This window comes from Nematolebias whitei, chromosome 10 (genome assembly GCF_014905685.2).
Source record: "Nematolebias whitei isolate Nwh7 chromosome 10, NemWhi1, whole genome shotgun sequence".
Taxonomy (NCBI): Eukaryota; Metazoa; Chordata; class Actinopteri; order Cyprinodontiformes; family Rivulidae; genus Nematolebias; species Nematolebias whitei.
In genome coordinates this window covers 25893860-25917803 of record NC_056507.1, presented here as the reverse complement: position 1 = coordinate 25917803, position 23944 = coordinate 25893860, and positions in this window count along the sequence as shown.

Here is a 23944-nt window from a genome sequence, read left to right as displayed (position 1 = left end):
ATGTTGTATTTAATTTACCCGGCTCACTTTATTTTTCCAAACGGATGTTAGCACTTCTCTTCAAGCCCAGGCCTTGGAGCTCGAGGGTTCTGCACAGCATCTTGGCTCTTCCTAGGGCTGCTGTGCTCTTCTGCACCGAGATGTCTGAGGTTGTTCCTGGGATCTGCTGGAACTTCTTTACCAGTTTGGGAGTCATCAAGACCACTGACTTTTTGCAATGCCTCTTTAGTTTTGTTCCATCTGAGCAGTTTCCACAGTGCTTTTGTTGCATCATTTTGAACTAAGGAGCTTTGTTATAAATCCCCAGCGCAACCAACCTCTGAGCAACCTTAAAACACAACGAGGGAGAGATGTTGAAATGATGCCGTGTTGTCTGGATTAACAAAGTTTGTGCCACTTGTAGTGGAACAAAGAATTTGTGATAATAAATGGGCTACTGCACATTAATTTCCACACTGTGTTTGGGTTTGAGTCTTTTTTAAAAGTGATCCCGTTAGTTTGTTTGTTTTGTTCATCAAACTTGTCATTATGGTCAGAAAGGACCAAAATCAAAGATGGATTCTGCACTTTTAAAACAACACCAGTCTTCGAAATTTCATAGAGGTGCATGTGAATGATATTATATGAACCTTAACACTGCTGTCAGTCTTGCAGTACACTATAATTCTGTCAGAAAAGGTGGTCAAATGTCTGTTGGAAATGTTGCAGAACGGCACTAGAAGTGTTTCCTACTTCTACTGTTGCTAATTTGCACTGACAAATATTCTATGAAAACAACTGTGAAATGCAAAACTGACACTGATGTAAAGGTTTATAATATATAATATAATATCTTTCAGATAAGCCAGTAAAAATTATGTCATTTAAAAATTAAAGCAAGTCACTTTGTTGGCAGCTGTATTAAAAGTAGCCGTTAGCTCATCAATCCTTCTAAATCCAATTTATTTTTCCTTTTCTAACTGATGCAGTTTAAAGAACAATCTAAAACATAAAAAAATGTAAAAAAAAACACTTTGGAATTGCTTACCATCACTTATCAAATGTAATTGCTTTGTCGTTGCACCATTTTAACGCTGTTTTGTTTGTGGGATTTTATGAAACAAAAAATCTGAAAGACCACGACGATGTTCCTTTTTGAGTAAGCTAACCACATAAAGTGTAACCTGTGTGCCGTCTCAGATTAACACCACTTGCTGCTATCTCCAGACTGACAGGAGATAAAACCGTGTCATTTGTGGAGCTAAGTAGGAGGTGATTAAACCATGTGCCCCAAGCAACTAATAAGACTGTCACACTGTGATGAACTCCACGTGACTCAATAATGTTGGCGCTGATGTCACGTTTTTCACAAGGTCTCCACTATGGATCCAACAACAAAAGTAAGAATATTATACATGGGTGAAATATTTGAAAGCAAGGACTGCAGTCATACTCAGACTGATGCTTTCCTTAGCTTTGTTCCAAAACTAGTCGTCACATTGCCAATAAAATAAATGATAACAAAACTAAATTCAGTGTCACACAAATGACCTCGTAACCGCAGCGTTAGCGTACAGTTAGAGCTCAACGTCGACCCGTTTCTTTCATTGAAAGTGATAATGTGTCCACACAGAGCTGCTGAGCACATTACAGCTAAACTGCCTTCCTGTAAATTGTCACCTAGAGGACGTGCGGTAGATTATCTCTAGTATCATGCACTTTGAGATTTATACGTCTCTGTCATTTTGACTATTTCATATTTATATTCAAGTTGTCAAGTCAATGGTGGAGGGACTCAAGATGTATAAAAAGTTTTAAAATGAAGAAAATGCAGATTAGAAAACTCAAGATATTTTCATCTGTAAATCAATACAGGAAATAACTAAAGCAAGTTTGTAAAATTTCATTGTCAGAAGAAACGGGTGATGTGTAACTTGTATGTTTTTGAGTTTTTAATCAAAACAAAGCATGCACAAGACTTTATTTAAATAAGTGGTATATGTTCACAGAGCAAAAAATCTGTACTTAAATTTTTTTCAGTCCAGATAAGGTTAAATATTTTCTTACATTTGTTTAGTTGTAATGCTGGCCCATGCCTAGTTTGAACGTGTGTAAAAACTGAGCTGAAAGCTGCCTTCATTCAGGACAACCAGATCGGTCGAATACATTTTCAACTGGTGAATCCAAGGTTCCTCACGTGTGTGTACTCCTGGAGATCGGTGCACATTTTTATCAACGCTGTAACAGCCAAGTGGTGAGTTCCATTAGCTATCACTTGGCTGAAAAGTATTAGTTTTTCATGTCTGATGAGATTAGATATGTTTTTATCTTCGCCAACGCCTTTTGATTTTAGATCATGAAACAATTCTACAAAATGAATTCTAAAAGTGTCAGTTCCTGAAATGACCAAATGTACAGTATGTGCTGGATTTCTGGAACCCTAAAATGATGTTAGACTCAGAAAAATGATTCATGCAGAGATATTTCCAAACTTTTGAATGGGAGTTCTGTGGAAAAGTTATGAAGAATTATTACCGGTGTAATACTTTTCACAGAGCGCTTTGTGAATGACCTAATTTTAGCGAAACAGTTTTTCTTTCTGAGCAGACTGACAAACGAATGGTTAGTCCAAGCAAGACAAAGTGGATTGCTGCCATCTTGACAGAACTTGGATCTCTAAACTTTCACAGCGGTCAACGAAAAAGCCCTTTCCATTCATTTTTAGGCTGTTTGTTTTGTCTTACTAAACATGTACATCAAATTTTACTGTTGGCAAGCACAAATAAGTGCAATAGCAGTTAGCTGTAACACTTCCAGCATAATATGGAACACTTGCAACATCTGGATAATATATTTTCTGCCAAAATAAACATATTGTGTGAAAACAATAGCAGATGAAAGCAGCTAAAATATTTTGATATTTGAACTTCTTAAAGACGCCAGCATTGAATTTTGGTGTAGACCCAACTTGGACTAGCGATGATCTTGTCTTATCGGTCATAACTAGAGCTGAACAATTAGTTGCATTTGCAATAATATTGCAATATGATAAAACAAGATTTTCTAATAACAAAGGCTGTAATTTGACTGGTCATGTGATCTGGTTATGTGACTTGCAAGTGAGCAGAGTGGAACAAAGCAGAGCAGGGAGCAGGAGAAGTCAACACCGGTCGCACAATAGTGTCAGGCTTGACAGAAGCTGACACATCTGAAAGTTTGGTACCAAAGAGGAGCAGCACATCTGTTGTTTGTAATTATTTTGGCTATAAAAAAGAAGACACTGTGTAACGACATGCATTGTGCAGATCCTGCCTTGCTGCTGTTGCTACTTCTTGAGGAAACACCATGAATCTTTATCAACACTTAAAAAAACACCACAAAGCTACTTTGTATGGCTAGAATACCAACAACCAGCACTTCAACTTAAAGTAAGAAAAGTACCAGCTGACAGGCGTCACTGACCGAACTGTTTGAAGGTATTACTCCGTATGAACAAAAATCGAAATGGCACATGGAAATAACTCGAGCAATGACAGAGTTCATAGCGAAAGACATGATGCTCATTAATATAGTGACCAAGCCTGAGTTCACAGCTTTGGTAAACACAATGGATAAGTGGTACAGAATGCCCTCACACACATTTTAGCCAAGTTGCTATCTATACAAAAAAATGCAGAAACTGAGATGCAGCAGAGCTGAAAACAGTGGAGTGTTTTTGCAACTGAAACAGATTGTTTTATTGCTTGAAAAATACATGAGAAGAAGACATTGAAGAATAATCGCATATTAAATTGCAATTGCAATGTTGAGGTAAAAAAAATAAATAAATCACAATTAGAATATTTTCCAAAATCGTTCAGCCCTAGTCATAACTAAATTATTCATTTGAACAGGTTGTTCAAAAAGCTGTCTACAACAGGTAAGATGTTATTGTTCCTAACCTATCTGCAGAACCCCACTTCAAAATACTTGAATTATTCCTCAAAGTATGGAATATGCATGGGACCAGTGTTTCACCGAGAAAACATATTTAAACAGTATGTACTTAGCAGCTGTGCAATATAATTTTGTATTATTCTCTTTTAATGATAATAATAATACTAACAACAATAATAATATTGAAGAGTGTTTCATGGATTTATTGCCAGCTGGTAATAAAAAACATCTTAGCAAACTCACAAACTTTAAACGCTGTCTGACCACTGTTTCTCCTTTCGTTTCAGTTCCTTAGCTCCACAGAGCTCTGCAGTGGAGTGATATAGTCCATGTTATGATGAGATTATTAGGCATGAGTGAAAAGGGGAGGTCACCACCAGGGCACTGTACGCAATAATCTCTGTTACATGCATCATCAGGATGGAAAATGTGTGGGTTAGTTGTGCACCTAGCGTGTGTGTTTTTGTGCGTGTGTGCGTGCGTGCACATGTCCATGTTTGAGAATGAAAGAGTGAGAGAATTGTAGACACACACACTCAAACACACACTGGATGCTGAAATCTCCCCTGTGGGCTAATAGATTGGAGATGACATGCTCTCTGCTTCCATGCTGAATGTTCACTGAACTTTCTGGCAAAAGAGGCTGCTACTAAAGAGAGTTCAACCAGAGGTTAATATAAACAAACAGCAGAAAATTGAGTGCAAGGGATTTTTTAAATACAGAGATGACTGACAAATGCTTCATTGCTATTAGCCCTTGGCCTCCAAATCTGTCCCTTGCCAAAAATAGTGTCATCCTTTTGTTGTCACTGTGACCCTTCTGATGATGCTTTCACTTTTCCAACTAGTTAATTCAAAAACGTGATACATTAGACTGATGAAAAAACATCAAGTAAATGTTGGTTTTATCTGCAGTGTCATTTTCTGAGAACTCTGAAAACTACACACGTTGTTTCGGCTTGTACAAATTAATTATGTGCCAATGTGTTATTAATGTTAATTTTCTTGGACACCCAACATAATTAGCTTTAATGCATTTTTTGACACTCGTGTATTAAAAAAAAAAAAAAAAAAGCTTTACTTTATTAATTTTGCCGGTAAGTTTATGAAAAAGAAGCAAACTCAGAAAGTCAATGGTGTTTACATTTGATGCTGCCCTCTAGTGGTTGGGCTTATGAACTGCTCGTGTTGGTACCCTGCAGGAAACTGATGGGAGCAGCATCTTTGGCTCATCTCTGGGAAAGCTGCTATAACCTCAGTTTGTTCGAAAATATAGTTTAATTACACTTTATTTTTACAGTCTAATGCTTCTTTTAAGTAATTTCATAGTTTTACAGCATAGAAAAGAAGTAAGATAGCTAATGTCTAAATTGCTTTTAGTTTAAACAAAAATGATTTTTTTTTAACTGTAAAACGCAGCTTCACTGTAAAGAATGGGTTAAGTGTGGGATGCAAGCTGTCCCTGCTGGGATACTGAAATTTATCACTGCCAGCGCTAATGTGCAAATTTTGTGATGCTAGCCGTGCATTGTTAACCGTGATTGTCATCTAATTAAATTGCGGTTCGTCACAAGAGATGCTTTTAATGGTGAGATAAGCGCTGGGAGTCCACTGAAGCGTTCCCAGGATCAATAAATGTGTTACAGTCTGGAGTATGAATTGTCTCAGGGTTACAGAGGCCAGTTGAATTAATTAGTACTGGAGTTTAATATCCTCCACTCAAACTTTCTGGCCAAGCATTTGGTTGGTCATTGGGTATGTCGTTCTCAGAACTACTTGCATCTGCGGTTGGATAGCTTTAATAATTAGTTTAATTTTGGTGCGTTTTTGATTTTACACATAGATGCACAAAACAATGAAACATATTTGCTGATACAGATATTTTCTAGGGTTTCTTATTGTAAATATTATTTATGTTAATTTTGATCATTTTTCAGTTATGGAAAGAAGTTTATTACCTGCCACAATAGAAAACATGTGATGATAGTTGCATGTGTGTTTGTCTCTTTGCCTGCCTGTCAGCAACTTATCTCACAGTTTGCACATCTGTAACTGATTAACATTTGAAGTGACCCTGAGTCACGAAGGTGCAAAAGCAGATGAGCCTTAGCAAACATCAAAATAGCTATAACTCTTTTATTTTTACAGTTATTGACCTGAAATCTGGTGTGGTAGTTGCTGAAAGTCTCAACCACCTATTCTGAGCATTAACAGATCACTTAAGATCTTTGTTTAAAATTTGTGCATGCAAGGGGGCAGGCGATGAGCATTCCTTTTAGAAATGTAATAAAACATTATTTTTATTTGTTTTATGTAATTGTATGAGCCCAAATGACAGACTGATGTTTTATTAATGTGTGACTAATATAGCAAGTTCAAACAGCACATTCTGGGTAAAAAGACATTACGATGGCAGTTTGTCTTTTTAAAAGAACATTTTGGGTGCAAAATACAAGCAAAGAAAATATTTTAAAATCTATATTCTTTGTATATTACAACTTGTATATTATTTGTATATTATATTATATTATATTATATATTAAACATGGACAAAAACGGAGATGGGAAAAAAGAAAGCAAAAAGGATACGGAGGAGTAATGGTTCTCATCAAAGCAAACTATGACCATGTCCTGCTCCAGACATGTGACTATGACCGTATGAACCCCAGGGTTCCTTGCAGGATGTGCCCTGTGTTGGTATAACAAGCCATTGGCTCAACTTAGGGGTTCAGCTCAGGCCACCTAACTGAGAGTCGAATTAGAGGCACTCAGTTGTCACCTCATGCCTGACTGACCCACGACCCCGAGGGTCGAGACCCATGTCTGGGTCACATACAGTCCTGTGACCCACTTACCAACTGATGGATGCGTGACAGCTATTTTCCTATGAAACAGCATCAATAGCAGGTCTGAAGTTTGCAATGCAGCAACTTGTAATTTAATCAAATCTGATGATTTTCGTGTTTGTTAGATAAAAAAAAAAATGCAATAAATTGAAATGAAATTTATTCTGAAGTGTATGCTTAATTTTCCTATTTTGAGCCAGTATAGTAGAGGAAAAAAATAAATAAAATAGTGTCCTAATTTGTGTCCTTTCCCTACAATAACAACAAAGAACCAGTTTTTGCATTCAGAGATTTCCTATGCAAAACTCTAACAAAACTGCATTTTGGCTGTCTGGAAATCAGTGCTGGAGTTCACAGAGACCTAAATTTAAACTGAGATTCTGTCTGCATTGTGATCTGAGCTGTATTTTATAAGATCTGACACAAAATACCTCATGGGTGTGGAGGAGCCTACTGCAGGCTGCAAAGTGGTGGTGGCGACTTGGAGCTCATCACCTGCTTCCTTTACTGTCACCCTGGTTCCTGCAGCTGTTGGGCACCACAGGGCCAAGTTTCTGCTCTGTGAGCCAACCCTAATCCACACACCATCCCCCGTTTGCCCTTTTAATGGCAAGTGTCACACTTCTGCAAATATAAAATACCAGAATGACTGTTTGGATACTGGAAGTGTCCAATGTCATAGTCATACATTTGCATTTTGTTAACATAAATTAGACGCTATACTAGGATAAACGAGGCTTTGTAATGAGTTTTCACTTAAGCCATGGCAGCTTTAATAGATCTGCAAGAAAATAATACTTGCAAGTAAAAGTTGCACCTTTGTTGCTTTATTTAATGTAACTGTGGTGTCACCTTGTGAGAAAAGGTCTATTAGCTCACCAACATGCTGCTCAGTATGTCATTTGAGTCGGTTACAGTGGCAAACTGCCTCGTTACCCCAGTGCCTTGTTGTGCAGCCTGACCAATTACTTTTGAACTTAAGTGGACATGACATTTGTAGGTTTTGCACTCTGCAATGACTGCACATGTTAAAAGATGCAGCATGCCTTTTCCCTCGCAAATAATTCATAGCACTCGGCCCCCTAAGGATTGACTCTTTGAACTTCAAAGTAGATGCTTTAAATATAGTTGTTACAGCTGCGTTTTAAAGAAATCATGATTTGGGATTTTTTCCGTTGATACTGTCAATTGAGAATATAAAATGTGCTTTGTATGAAGAAATCAACAAACTCAACTTTTTTTTTTTTTTTTTTTTTTTTAAAGGAGCTTTTGAATCTTTTAGGGTGGGGTTTGGGGGAAAGAGAATGAACAGTTAATATCTTACCTGTTGTAGGTCTCTCTCTGAACAGCCTCAATTTGGAGAAATTGAGTTAATTTCTGACTGCAGTGACAAGCTAATGGCTAGTCTGAGCAGGACCAAGACTATAGTGGATTCCTGTCCACTTGAAACACCCCCAATTAAAAAATAATAATAATTATCTATCTATCTATCTATCTATCTATCTATCTATCTATCTATCTATCTATCTATCTATCTATCTATCTATCTATCTATCTATCTATCTATCTATCTATCTATCTATCTATCTATCTATCTATCTATCTATCTATCTATCTATCTATCTATCTATCTATCTATCTATCTATCTATCTATCTATCTATCTATCTATCTATCTATCTATCTATCTATGTTCACACAAACCCTGCATTATAAAACTTTCCACTGCTGTCAGCCTTGCAGCACATTATTATTATGATGTATTTTTCATGATAATTGTGTCAAAAGTGCCTCAGACTATACTTGAAGCACAATAGCTGTTTGAACTTGCAATTAATTCTCAAATTGGATAACTAAAACAAAATTGATTATGTAAAGGTTTATTGAATAGCTTTTTCATAAACAATTGTAAACTTTTCTAAACTGCAGTTATTTTATGTCAACGACAATTTTGTCTTGGTCCTGTTAGCTGTTAGCTTGTTGATCCAGTCAGACATACAGTAATCCCTCAGTTATTGCGGGGGTTATGTTTCACACTCCACGGCAATAGGTGAAAAACCGCAAAGTAGGAACATTGTATTTATTTTAGTATTTATACATATTTTAAGGCTTGATAAACACTTACCACACTCTTGCAATGTTCTAAACTCTTAAACCTATGTAATTTTAACAACATACATATATGTACAGTACAGTAAAATTTTACTCACCAGCTCTGCAGACCAGCAGCTTGGTTGTGGTCGGGCTCGGTTCCGGTACAGCAGACGTACCTTGCAGCATGAAGCCCACCGTAGTGGGCAAGGGATTTTGATGTGCATATGTTGTGTGTTGATGTGCATGTGGATATTTGAGCTTCAAGAAGCTTCAGGATTATTTGTGACTTTCCTGCCAGTTCTGTGAGCTCCATAGATAGATCATTACTTCTGACTTTGTGTTACAAAACTTTCCCTCCATTTCAGCAGAAAGCAGCAGCCGGAAGCACTGTTGGCTTCTGGACCATGTTCATTCATTCATTCATTCAACCTTTATTTAAACAGATAAGTCACATTGTGCCTCAAAGACTCATTTACAAGTGAGACATGTTTGGACAGACAATAAAAAAGTGATAAACTGGACACATGCAGGAATTGGAGGCGAAAAAATTCCTATCAGACTTTTTTCTTCCTGCCTGAGAAGAAAAAAACTCTGATATTAAAAAACACCTCGCACAAACAAACACATAGTGACGTAGATATTCTGCAGAGGGGGGAGGCGAGAGCGGTCAGCATGTTCATAGATGCTCTCGAGGGCACTGTAAGAGTTCTGATAAGGATGGAATAATCAGCCAATGTCCTCCGGTGAGATCCATAAACATTCTCAAGGTATGTCAAGGAATGGCCAAGAATACCGTCTATGAGAATCTAAGAGTCCTGAAATGATGACACAATGTTTATTCAGCTGTTTTCATCTGGTTATCAGTTGGAGATTCTTCAGGGAGGTTGTGGTGAGCGTCAGATCACATGTTCTCCAAGCAAATTCAGATAAGATGACCTTCAAGACCAGCCAAGGGAACCAAATTCAGATAAACACAGTTGTTTTGGGGACAGGCAGAACTTAATAACATCTACCTTGAGTCTATGTTGGTCCACTCGGTTCAGAAATGTCCAAATTACATGGCCACACCGATGGAACGTGACTGAGCAAAATCCCTAAGATCTGATCCATTCTGCCCAAAGCATTTGAGTCTGGGTACTCGAGGCATGAACCAAGACATTATAAAGGCAAGCAGCATGATCGGGTCCCAAATTTGCTGCCGATGACTTCCTTGATTGTAGATAAAACCAGCAACCAGCCAAATCCATCCATCCATCCATTATCTTTACCCGCTTATTCCATTTTGGGTCACGGGGGTCGCTGATGCCCATGTCCAGCAATCCCTGTGCGAGGGGCGGGGTACACCCTGGACGGGTCGCAAGTCCATCACAGGGCCACATAGAGACAAACGAGACAAACAACCATTCACTCTCTCACTCACACCTAGGAACAATTTAGAGTTACCAATCAGCCTAACATGCATGTTTTTGGTTTGTGGGAGGAAACCGAACCAGAGCACCCGGAGAAAACCCACGCATGCATGGAGAGAACATGCAAACTCAACCCAGAAAGGCCCCTGGACCGGGGTTTGAACCAGGGACCTGCTCGCTGAGAGGCAGCAGCTCTACCAGTTGTGCCACCGTGCTGCCCCAGCCAAATCCAAAAAGCAGTTATCGTAAATCAAATTAAATATGTGTCCTTAAAATCCACAAATAGCAGCAGAGATACACACATCATCAAGTCTTCCAAGTCGATGAGATATCTAAATATCCAGCTCTGCATGCCAACAAGGCAAATCGGCTCGCCTAAAACCTGTCTTCTCTTCGAAGAAACGTTGTAAATGGAGTTGAGGGACCAACTGATCAAAACAGTTCCATAATTATGGTTCGTAAGATATGCAAGAGAGGCTCAGAAGCAGTTTCACAGACAGACAGAGCAGCAAAGCAAAGCGGAGAGGGAGGGGAGAAGCGTCCGATTTCAGCAAGAGCAAGTGGTGAAATGAAATGGTGAAATGTAGTTCTTTTGACTTGCATTACAGTGTAGCTTATTGAAAGAAAACTACAAAATGGCAGCACTTGTCTGAAGTATTTATTTAATTATTTATTTGTTTTGTTTTTTGTACTATTGGTTGGTTCTGGCTCCCGTTCGCTCCCATTAACTTTTTATCCCATACCGTCCAGTCACGTGAGTAATAATAAAGTTGACAGACATGTGTCGTGTGCAATCTTACATAGAAAAACCACGAAAGAGCGAGTCTGCGAAAGTCGAACTGCGAAGTAGCGAGGGACTACTGTACACTGTTTCTCCAAACTGAGGTAATTCAAAGAGCTATCTACAACAGGTAAGATATCAGTTGTTCATAACCTTTCCACACAAATCTCACTTCAAAACATTGTATTAATTGCTTTAACACTTGTCTTTACTATTTATCAAGCAAAAAAGGGCTTCAGCACACGGTTTCAACCGCACTACTGCAGAGAACAAAGACAAAATACCACAGGGTAATGCAATTCCATGTTCTGATATGTCAACAATGTGCATGGTTTCATCTTGTTATATGCAGCTAAGTGGTAATGGGTTGTATGATGTATGACACGTCATGCTTATGTTATTAGGCACACTGAACACCTCAGGTTTAGACACCTTTTTTGCTTATTCAGCCCTCTGAGTCGTTTCTTTTTATATCCAAATTTGTCGTGATAGATTGGTGAATAAGCTAAGGCGCCACAATTCTCCAAAGTACATGTGCTGATCAAAGAATTTGTCTGTTTTTTGATAAATAAAATGTAAATATTGACAAGGACATATAGGTGCTTGTCCGAGCTGAATGTCATCAAATAACTGCATGCATTTGGCTTAAGTGTCCTCATCTGTGAAGTAAAGGCTTACACTACATTGTGGTTTATGTTGGCAAAACACTTGATTAAAGTGTCATTTCTGTGTCTGTGAACTTCTCATCCATTTGTTTTTATTAAAATATGAGGAACCATCTGCTATTTTGTCCCTAGTTCAATTCAATAATACTTACAGCAAATCAAACTAAGGTAAATGCAGCTTGTTATGAAGTATTTCAGAAGGCATCAAAGTTCATGCTCAATAATCCAGGTACAAAATCCAACAAAGTTCAGTCAGGTCATCTGGATGGTTTCTATTTTTGTTGTTGAGATGCTTCATCCCTCATCTAAAGGACTTCATCAATCCGGGGAGCCACAAACAAACTCAGTCCCACAAGCAGCACACTCACCACACATAGTGGGCCAACGAGTTTGCTAGTGATAAGATGATCAAAAAACGTTAAGTCTGGTCCTCTGGACATTCAAAAAACAAAAACAAAACAAACAACAACAAAAAGTAGAAACGTTTCGTCTCTCATCGGAAAGACTTCTTCAGTCTGAGGTGCTGTATTCAGCTCAGTCTTATAAATAGCACCTTCTCATAGTGGAACAACTTTTTATAAGACTGAGCTGAATACAGCACCTCAGACTGAGGAAGTCTTTCGGATGAAAGACGAAACGTTTCTACTTTTTTGGTCGTTGTTTGGTTTTTTGAATGTCCAGAAGACCAGACTTAACTTTTTTTTATTTTTCTACCTGGATTATTGAGCATGCATCAGGATAGTGATACGATGGTTTCTGGGGCCCACCCTCTCCCCCATCAACTCCTCTGAGGAAATCCTAGTCAAAGTGGTTCAAAACATCAAAGTTATTGCTCAGTGCTCCAGGTAAATATCCAACAAAGTTCAGCCAGGTCACCACTTTGGCTATGGCTGCCTCAGAGGAGTTGACGGGGGAGAGGGCGGGCCCCAGAAACCATCTTATCACTAGCAAACTGGTTGGTCCACTATGGGAGTGTGCTGCTTTTGGGACTGAGTTTGCTTGTGGCTTCTCGGATTGAATAAATTAAGTCCTTTGGATGAAGGACGAAACATCTAAAAAAAAAATAAAAAAAAGAAACCTTCCAGATTACCCGACTGAACTTTGTTGGGTATTTCAGAAGGTCTCTATATATATTATAGAAAATCCTTTCGGATCTAATTTCTGAGTCCACTGAGTTTATACGTTATTCAGGTGTGTGCACATTTCTGTAACATATAATTAAACATTTCCATCACAACTATTAACAGGGTAGTTTATTGTCATTTTCAAACTTTTTAGGCAGGTATGCCACTGTTGAAGCAGATCTTCCACTTTAGCAGGTGGCCACCATGACACAGGAGGAGCAAACACAAGGACAATCAAGGGCTGGGGAGGTGGGAGGCTGGTTGTAAACCCAGTCCTTTCACTAATCCCTTTGCTGAAAACATGTGTTACCTCTGTGGCAATTTGTCGAACACCACATTGCATGCTTGATGAATCAAGTGCCCCCTGGTGGTAATGTAATGGACCAAAGAAATAGATTTTGATTGTTCGTATTAGACGTACAAGCAGCCAAGGGCAGTCAGAGTCCATTTGGGCATTACGTTGCAGAAGAAAATTCAACCTGCAAGGATATTATAATGAGCTCAAACAGAGTAATGTGTTAATCTGGTTGATTGCTTTTCAGCTATATGAAGAAAAAAACTCATAGGCATGTTTTTAATGTGCAAGATGTTTTTTTTTTTTGTTTTTTTTTTACTGAGGCACGTGACACTTCTTTTGTTTTATTGACAGAATCTCATCTTCTCCTCTGCCTTAGTTACAAATGATTGGGAGTCTTAATAAGGATGTGTGACTCCATGCCATGCTTGTGCACAACTAAAAACTTAAAATGGCATAAACACAAGTTTGTGTCCAGTCAGAAGGTTTTTAGCCTTTGTGTTTTATGGGAAGCTTCCTAGATGAAAAGAAGCCAGAGCAAGGCATTTAATCCCATCAGGAGGACTGCATTCCAGTAATGAGAAATTAATAACATGAGCATGCTTTCAGATTAAACAGAGCAGTTAGGACCATTAGATCATTTTCATTGCTGGCACTGGGGCAGTGGATCAGTTTTTTTACCCGTATAATCCAACAAAGTAGGTCAATGTCTATTGAGTATTAGCGCTGTGGCTGTAATCCTGTTGTTTCAGCTTTAGGACATGGAATTAACCCCAGAGACAGCTAAAGTGGATAGGTCAGAGGCTGCAGAAATTTTATGTACCCCTGGACACGGGTTTAAACTGTGGGTAGCACCTCTCGACCGCTAACACAACCTGACACTACTTCCAGGGCTGGAACAATGTTTGCTTCCCTCCAGCATTTATAAGTTACCTTCCTCAGATTCTGACTGGCACCTCTGCATTTTAGCTAAACCTGCATTTCTGTGATACCAACAGCCTAGAGCACACTTCTGCATTAATACTTGATTCATTATTAATAATTGAAATAATCAGTCAAAATTGCCAGAGTTTTTGATTTTACAACAACCTACCATGCTTATTATTTAAAGTGTATTTTCTTTGTTTTTCCCCCTTTTTTATTTCACATTCAGGCAATATTCAAATGGACCGCTCAGATAGTGCCACAGTGATGCCATTCACAGCTGCCCAGGCAGTAATCAGAGAGAAAGCAGAAGGCCCATTTAATATCGGTGTCCTTAATAACCACACCCAAGACCTCACACCCAATAAGACGATGAGGCAAGAGTCACAAATCACGCCAGATTAGTGCAGCTAGTTTTGCTTTAGTGGTTGAAGCCCACACGCTTTACACAGTCACACACACACACACACACACCAGCTTGGCACTGCCGCCCTCTTAATGTGAAAGCAAGTATATTTTGACACATAACAAATGAGTGGCATGAGAACACAGCGACACCTCCATTATGTGCTGTAGTGATGAATGTAAGATTTGACAATCACATGATGAAAATAAATACTTTTTAACAAGCTGTCTCTGTGTTGGGGGGGGGGGGGGGCACCAACATGGAAAGATTGTTTACATTTGAACTGATGATGCAGGACGATCACCTCTGTGTTTGCGAGGACATAACTTGTAAAGGGAGCAAGTGATGCCATCTAAAATATCAAACAGTTGGATTATTTTTAGTAATCAGATCACTAGAAAATTAAAATGTAATCATTATAGAAATACCAGTATGTAAGTCAATTTACACTTTTTACCAATATGCTTGCACATGCGTCTCTTTGTAAGCTTGATCAAAGGCAATCAGCTGATTTTATGACCATTTCTCAGCATTTTATGACCCAAGCAGCTTCAGGAATATGAATTTATGAAACCCTTTTTGTTTTGGTGTTACAATGTTTCATTCAGGTAATGCAGATAAAAGCCTGCATGACCTGAAATGCCTATTTGGTGTGAACATGGTCAAAGTCAGCTGGGTTGAATCCTGGCGGAACACTTTATTTTTTTAATGTTGTTAGTGTGACCTATATAGGGCAGGTTGGCACATTTACCTCAGCTGCCTCACATGGAGACAGAAGAAGGACAGTGTAGAAGAGGAATGCATATCACCCTGTGGCTTGGATGCATTGTGATGAAAAGTAGAGTTGTAACCATTTTGGTCAAACCTTGAAATATTTTTATGTGCAATCTCATGTGATTTTGCAAGTAGCGCTCAAAATGTGTTAGGGAGTCTCAGCTTCTACCACACCAAATTTTAGATAAAAAAAAATTAATGTCAGATGTATTGAGTTATAGAGCCATTTTTGTATTTTTGAAGGTCAGTGGCTGTGGCATCCATCTTGAATCCAAAGAGTTCAGGTTGACTCCAAAAGATAACTGGTTGTACCGTAGTCCCTCGTTTATTGCGGGGATTTGCCCCACCAACCCCCGCAATAAGTGAAATTCTGCTAAGTAGTGATGTTATATTTATTTTAGTATTTATATGTATATTTTAAGGATTTAGAAACCCTTCCCACACTCTTGCAATGTTCTAAACTCTTAAACCTATGTCATTTTAACAAGTACTGTACATGTTGCTACTAAATTTTACTTACCAGATCTGCTGAACAGGAGCGGATCTCGTTCCGGTTCGATTCTGTTCTGGTTGACTTGGTTCATTTCTGCAGATGTAACCTGCAGCGATGAAGCCCACAATCAGTGTTGTTAACTCTTAAATCTACTAATTTAACAACATACTTATATGTAGTAGGGGTGTGCGATATGGCATAAAATTCATATCACGATATGCCTTGTGAAGGGTGGCGATAACAATATACATCGCAATATGTTTTTGGTATAAAACTTGCAATGGGAATGAAAAAAGCATAGGGTGTCCTTTTGCCATCATTTATTTTGAAAACTGCTATACCACAAAATAATCTCAATTAAGAAAATTCCACTACTAGGTTCAGATAATTTTTAAATAATAAACAAATCAAGTGTTAAGCTTTTTTCTTGTAGTGCAAAACGGTGCAAAATATATCAAATGTAGTTTTAGCCATATGTTTTAAACAAAAGAATATGTTGTTAGCTCAACAGTTTCCAGTATTCTCACTTAAGAAATGAACAGCAACAGAGCAGCATTTTACACTGAAACACTTAACTCTCCAAACCTCTAGTGGGCATCTCCTTCTGCTTTAAGGGGAGCTGACAGAAAATGGCGACCAGTTTCCTCCGTGGCTTTGACCAGAGGGTCTCGCAGTAAAATCACACAATACAGTGTTCTTTTCACAGATCAGAGAGCTGGTTTCTCTAAAGCTGACCAACGCTTACTTTGACTTTTGACGGGGAAAAAAAAAACTTTTGACGGAACACAGCATTTTGCGCATGCATCCAAATACAGCAACACTACGGCAAGGCGGCCGCAGTTAGCTTGCAGCTTTGCTACTTAGCTCTCAAAGAAAAGACTTTAACACCACTTACGCACAGTTTTCAACTAAAAAAAACAATTAAATCTGACAACTTTGATTTTACATCAGCCACTGCATTACTGCAGTTAGCCGGTAGAATACAGATCTCTATCATAGGCTAAATGTCTATAATTTCTACCGTGTACCGTATATATTGTGCATTCCTAATATGCAGCTAATACATTTTACTTAAGGTGGCATGTCCCCACTTGGAAGTCCTCGTGGGCTGGCTAGCAGGTCTCGGGCTCACCTCTGAGTCTGGAAGTCCGGTTCTGGTACAGTTTAGTGCAGCTCTTGAGCACCGAAGCACATTTTGAGGGGAGCCAGACCTTGGTTGGCCGGTGCAGACTGGAGGTGGTCAATAGAGTCCAAGTCTGGATGAAAAACTCCCGATGCGCCACGGAAAAAGCCCCGACTTAGGGCAGCGCATCCCCGCTCAGACGTCCTCGTAGGCCAGCTACCATCTCTCAGGAGTCACCAATGGGTCTGGAGGTCTGGTTCAGTGGGTTCCGTGTGGCTTCTTTGCATCCACTGGGTGCCGATTAGATCAAAACTTTCCCTCCAACTTTTTCCAGCAGAAGGAAATGGGGCTTCTGGGTGGGGTCCTGTTGCCTTCTGGGGAATGCGGTAATTATGAGTGCATGGGAATACAGTGTGGGCTTACTGAGAGAAAACTACAAAATAGCAGCACCTGACCAAAGTGTTTTATTTTTCATTAACTTTTTACTGTATCCAGTACTGTCCCAATCACGTGAGTACTATTAAAGTTGACAGTCATGTGTCCTGTACAATTTTTTCTTCTCGTGTCCATTAGTACTTTGAAAAATCGCGATAGAGCAAGTCCGCAAAGGTCAAACCATGAAGTAGTGAGCTTCTGGGGCGGCTGTGGCTGAGTGGTTAGAGCAGTCGTCCTCTAATGCAAGAGTTGGGGGTTTGAATCCACCAGCAGTCACATGCCCAAGTGTCCCTGGGCAAGACACTGAACCCCTTGTTGCCTCCGATGTGTGTCCCATCAGTGTATGAATGTGATAAAGTTCTGATTAGTCTCTTTAGAAAGATTTGTTCAATTAACTTTGTTGAGATCTAGTAGAGTGCTGTAAGAATGGGTAAATGAGGACACAGATTGTTGTGTAAAGAGCTTTGAGTGTCTTGTTAAGATAGAAAGGTGCTATATAAGTACAGTCCATTTACCATTTACTACTGTATATGTTCAGTCATGTATACTTTCTGAAACTTTCATTAAAATCTGTCCAAGTGGTTAAAGAGATATTTTGACAAGAGTCAGACACAAACAGACACGAGCAAAAACATGATCACCCACCTTCACCTCTCGGTTTAGGGCAGTAACGAGCCCCAAAATGCTGCAGCCTCAAATATTGTTTTCTTGTATTCTATCTTTACAGAACCATGGTTTTTATCAGCTATGGTTTTGTCAATGTATTTACCATGGCACAATGCTGCCAACAATTTAATTCAAGTGTAAGGCCTGATTCAGCTAAATATGCAGTCAAATGGTGACTCAGGTAGGTTTTTCTTAAGAACTTGGATAAGTTTGAGTTAATTGTGCTGTGGTTTACGTTCTAAATTGGGTCAGCGATATTAGGGGTAGTCAATCTTTATTTGTGGCTCTTTGGAGAGTTCTTAAAATGACTCCAGCCCTTAAATGTACACTAACCTGATTTCTTAAATAAAACTGCTATTTTTAAACCTACGAGTGATGTGACATTAAGCAAAGAAATGGGGGTGTATGCACGGTTTTGGACCAAACCACAAAAAAAAAACTATACAATACCACACATGTAAAACGTACACTGAAACTATTATGTACAAAATAAACAAAATATGTTGCTGGTTAGTTAGAAAAAGTTTTTTGGGGGGCACAAGGACATAAACACCATGAAGTAAATCCTGTAGAGGGCAGTGAAGACACATGGCTCGGTGTAAGTCTTGGCACCGTCCTGTTTTCATGAAGCTGAACATGTAATACTCTCCAAGCATGGCATGTGTAACAGAAACACGACACATATATACACAGCACTGACACATAATAAAAGGAGGCTTTAGAGAGCCACTTATCTGCAACATTAAACTGCTAGTGATAATCCTGCAGTTTGGTAAAAAAAAAAAAAAGAAGGTCTATACCTCTGACGAAATGGTTATTTTAGTACCTGTAGTTGTTTATTCTGCCACTGCAGTCTCACACCAGTGGTATGTTCTGCTTAAAAAGTCTTCATAAATAGGTTTTTGCAGGAAAACAAGCCTATTCAGTGTATTGTTGGTAATTGTGCTGTCAAGTAAAAATATGTATGAACGTTTTTTGATATGACTTTAGATTTTATTTAACATCTTGTACCCTAGTTACAAACTACAGAATTGCAATAAGGGACTGAAATGTTTCTCATTGTGAGACAAACCCCAGTAGCACTGAACTTTATATATTTATTAGATCTTTTCTGATGGTTTAGACACAAATGATTTTCAGTCTGAATCCCAACGATGCTTATATTTCCAAGTGTCTGATTTTAATCCCATTTTGAATTTGCACATAAAATGTTAATGGAAGAATTTAAAAAAATATATCCGGTATCAAGAATAGACCTTTATTTTCATTGCACCTAAATACAACACAATTTAAGTCTGCCAAAACTTTTCTTTTAACTACATGACTGAGCAGATTTTAACCGTTTGTCCTTCTCAAACAAACAAACTTAAAATAAAATAAATAAATAAGCCACTGCAATTTAATATTTTCCCAACCTTTCCCAGTTTTTAATCGTGCTTATAGCTAAGGTTTAATGGCAGTTAACCACCTTGTTAAAAAAGCCATGTGTAAAGTAGTCATCAGATCACACTGTGATTCTGGGTCTTTCAAACATTCATAGAAACAGATCAGATGCAGAGCTACTCCTTTGTCAAGTCACATAAAACCATTAGAGTTCCTATTTTTATTTGGCAGAGTTATTTTTTTAATGGTTAGGGCAGTGCATGTACGTCATCTAAATTTTACCAATATGTTTGACTAAAGTACTAACTGATCGTTTGGATCTGTCCTGACCTTTATGACTTCTTCACTTTTGTTTAATTTTCAGATGAGTTCACTTATCAACTTCAGCACAAATTATTTTTCTCCTTAAAATCAAGATGGTTTGCTGTAATTGTTGTTTGTTTATAAGCAACGTAAAGTAGAACGTGCAAAGCTAAATTTTATGAAACTTGGAAAATAAGCAAATGTAGGCACGATTAAATTCTGAAATAAATATATAATAAGTTGTATATTTTAAAAACGCTACAATTTGGCAGAGGAAGCTGTTGTAGCTGGATGGTTGTTGGTTTGACCCATGAATGTAGACAGAAGGAGACAGACAAGCAGGCTGGCAAGTTTAAATTCCCCCTTTTTTATTTTTTATAAATGAAACCACAAATCAATTAAACAGGAGTCAGAACTAACCATCTTGAAACAGAAAACTATATACAAGGACCTGGCAGAGCAGACAAAGAGCTTTTATCTGCTACGAGGGTTGATTAGTAAGTCAGAGCAGCTGAGACATTTCGTAATGAATTACTGGTTTGAGTGGCTGGGCAAACAGGACAGCAGAGGAAAAACTCTGGTTAGAAACAAAGAAAGCAATATCTAAAAATGCCAAGTGGAAACACATGATTAAGAATACATATTAAACGGAAGAAAACAAAACGGTCAGAAATAACTTTACCTCAGATTCATAAATCTAACAGGAAAACACAAATAAAACCCTCTAAACTGTGACACTGCATTGTAGAAATAACCGTAAGCTGTTCACACCATGAACTGCAGTTCTGCAACGATCTAGAGTTACTCTGGACAGAGGACTTTAAATGTTCTTGCATACATGCTCCTGCACCTCTCAGATAAAAGATTTGTAAAATAAAATAAAATAAAAACTGTGTGGATCTTAATTTTTTTTTTTTAATTTTAACCAAAAGTTTTCAGTGCAAATTTGTTCATTCTGATAAGAACTGCAACTTGACACTGTTTTCTTCTGACCTGTATGCCATTTTGTACCATTCATGATGTGATTAAAACATAAAAACCTTAGAATGTCATTGCCATTAAGGATCCTAATCCACCAAATTTAACACACAAAAGAAAACAATCACACATTACTTTTTGTCCTATCTTACATTCCTGTTATACAGATGCTCCTAAACACATATTTGATTTAGACACCCCCCACCCACCCCCGAAAACCTACACGTGAAGTACGTGAATGAACAACAATGGAAAGGGGATGTCAACTCCCAATAACCGATATAATGGCTGAAATTTTTTTAGCTTTGTTCACCCCCAAGAATTTAAGAAAACAACAAGTGGAGCAGGGGTTGTTTATTTAGTGCAGCTGTTGACAACCATTAAGCTAAGCTAATCAGATCCACGCTATACATAGTTCCACATTAGGTATACGAGTGGTGCACTGGTCAAAAAAATAGTCTTCCTAACCTGCGTTCACATTTTCTATCCTCCAGTATTCACCATGAATTATCAAGTGTGTTACATAAATATAAATTAAACAAAGAAACACACTTCCCTGTTCATTGTTTAAACAGTCAGTCACGTATGGTGAAGGTCTTATTAGTGTTGACCACTTGCTCAATACTTTCTGGAAGACTAGTCTCTGTCAGATTCACAATGCACCTATAGGTGTGGTCCTAAAAAAATATCATGCAACAGGTTCTGCATGTATGGTAATACAAACCAGTGCATCATCTTGGTCAACAGTTATTACATGTCACTCCTGGACAGAGGACCCTGCATGGGATGAAATCCATGTTGGTGTTTCAGACAATCAGAGTGCAGATTATCATTCAGTATAATGTATAGAGGATTAACAATGTAATGCCCCTGATGGCACGTCAGTGGACGTGGTCCAAATAGGTTTCTGACCCGACTGATCTGAAGAGGTAACTAAAGCTGATGAGTTGAATAAAGCCCCACAGATATGAATGGCATAAATACTATTCATGTGGCGTCTGCTCTGGTGTTTGCCAATCAGCAATGACACGCTTGTCTTTATTTAGCAATGTTCTTGTGTGTTATTTTGCCTTTATAATTTTTTACATCTTTGTTTTCATTTTTTTGTTTTATATCTACACACTATGATCTCTTTTATCACACCCCCTCTATTAAACTGCATATCTGTGGTCTGGAGAAGGATGTCTCGTGTCACATTATAAACAGTTGAAGGTAAAAGATAGGAGGCGTGCCTGGGTCATCATGGCAATCTTCCAAACAGCTTTTAAACTGTGTTTCACACTTGATAAACAACCGTGGCTGTAATTAATATTGTACATTCACGGTAAAAGGCATTCTACATAATTACTCTACTGTCTTCTCAAGAAATATGCACATTCAGTGTTATTATAAAGCACACCAGTATATTATATTAAGTCATAAATAATGGCAATAGAATTAATTAATTTTATACACGCCCCTCCCCCTTTGTGTGGTACTTTACATGTACCGGTAACTACATCAGCTTTTATTGATGCACTTTTGAAACAATTTACATGCTTTTTTTTTTAAAGTGTCTGTTTGGTACTTGTTAATGTTGGTAAAATTTGCTATAAAATAGCTAAATTTGTACAGGTTGTACTGGAGTTGTCTTTCTTCTTTGAGACATTTTTACAGTGAACAAAGCCAGAATTAAAATCATTACAGTTGGCTGTGTTTTAGTTTGACCTCATACATGTTATTATTTAGATTAGCGCAGCCAGCCAAGTGTGGTTATCTCGTCTCTTTTTCCTTAACTAGCCAAACAGGTAATTTTCCAAGTGAAGTAAAGTTTAAATATTTCAACGTCTCCTTGAAGTGATAAGGTTTTATTTTCATGTACCCCATAGTGCAAGTTGTTTGTTGTCTTAAGTAAAATACCATCAATAAATGCACAAGACATCCAACCGGCTCAAATTCTTACGAAATCTTCCTCAGAAGAAACTTCATGGAAATGTTTTGCACTTTTGCCATACAGAGGGGTGGTCCTACTGTCTTCTTCTTCTGGCTTTCCCTCTTCAGGGGTCACCACAGTGAGTCATCCTCCTCCATCTCACTCTGTCCTCTGCATCCTCCTCACACCAGCTTCCTCCATTCTCTCCATTGAGGGGAGGTCCTACCATAAAAACAAAAACAAACAAAAGCCTAAAAAAATACATTTCTTATTGAAATAACAATTACAACTTTTGCTTGCTCACCCTTAAGATTTAAAGTGATAGATCAAAAATTATGAAGTTTCTTTGAACAGATTAAATGTTAATAATTATTAGATTACCATATTTTTTGCACTATACGTCGCTCCGGAGTATAGGTTGCACCAGTCAAAAAATGCCTCATGAAGAGGACAAAAACATACTGGTATGCAAGTTGTTTCGGAGTGTAAGTCACATTTATTATACGCAACTGCTGAACCCCTGAAAACGTGGGCCGGTGTTGTGCCAAAAATCGATTGGAAGCCGAAGGAGCACGCACGGGAGGACTTGTTGTAGTTCTTCGAAATATAACAAGATTAACACCTAAAAACAATTATTTGTTTGCTTGACATTATAGCAAAGGTGTATCGCAGTTTACCTTTTCCTTAATAAATGCATTTTATTGGTCAAAACAGCTTAATTTTGCCTGGGCGGCACCGCACGATCGGGTCGCATTGAGAACAGTCCATCCCGGTCATGAGCTGTGCCCCGTCCATCTGCCTCCAGAGCGGGGAGGAAGGGGGCAGCGAGGCGTGTGGTCTGCGGCTCCGGGAGGTGGCAAGGTGCGGGCAGGGAGACACTGTAGAGCCACCTTGGTCCTCGGACTCTTCCAGACCGACCAAGAGCCTGTTGCGGCGTTCCGCTACAAAGGTAATGCACCCGGCGGGAGCCAGCCAGACATGTAAGTATGAATGACCATTTAACACGTCAGTCAAAAATTGTGTCATGAATAGGAGGGACAAAAAATATATAAGTCGCTTCGGACTATACGTTTGCTGACTGACCAAACTATGAAAAACAAAAAAAACAGTGACTAATAGTCTGGAAAATATGGTTCCTGCTATAGATATTTAATTGACTGATACTACTACTACTATGAATAATAATAATAGCCAGTCTGGACTGGGCCAAAAATAAGTGATTGCTGTTGCCCTTTAACAGATCCAGTCTAAAAAAAAAAAAAAAAAAAAAAATCCTAGTAACTTTTGTTTTAAACTATTAGGCCACCAGCAGCTTCATACATGTTTATTTAAAATAGCATGAGCACCTAGCTAGCTGTAGCATTTCCTATAGAAATATAATAATATTGTGAAAAATTGATGGTGGTGTAAAGGCTTATA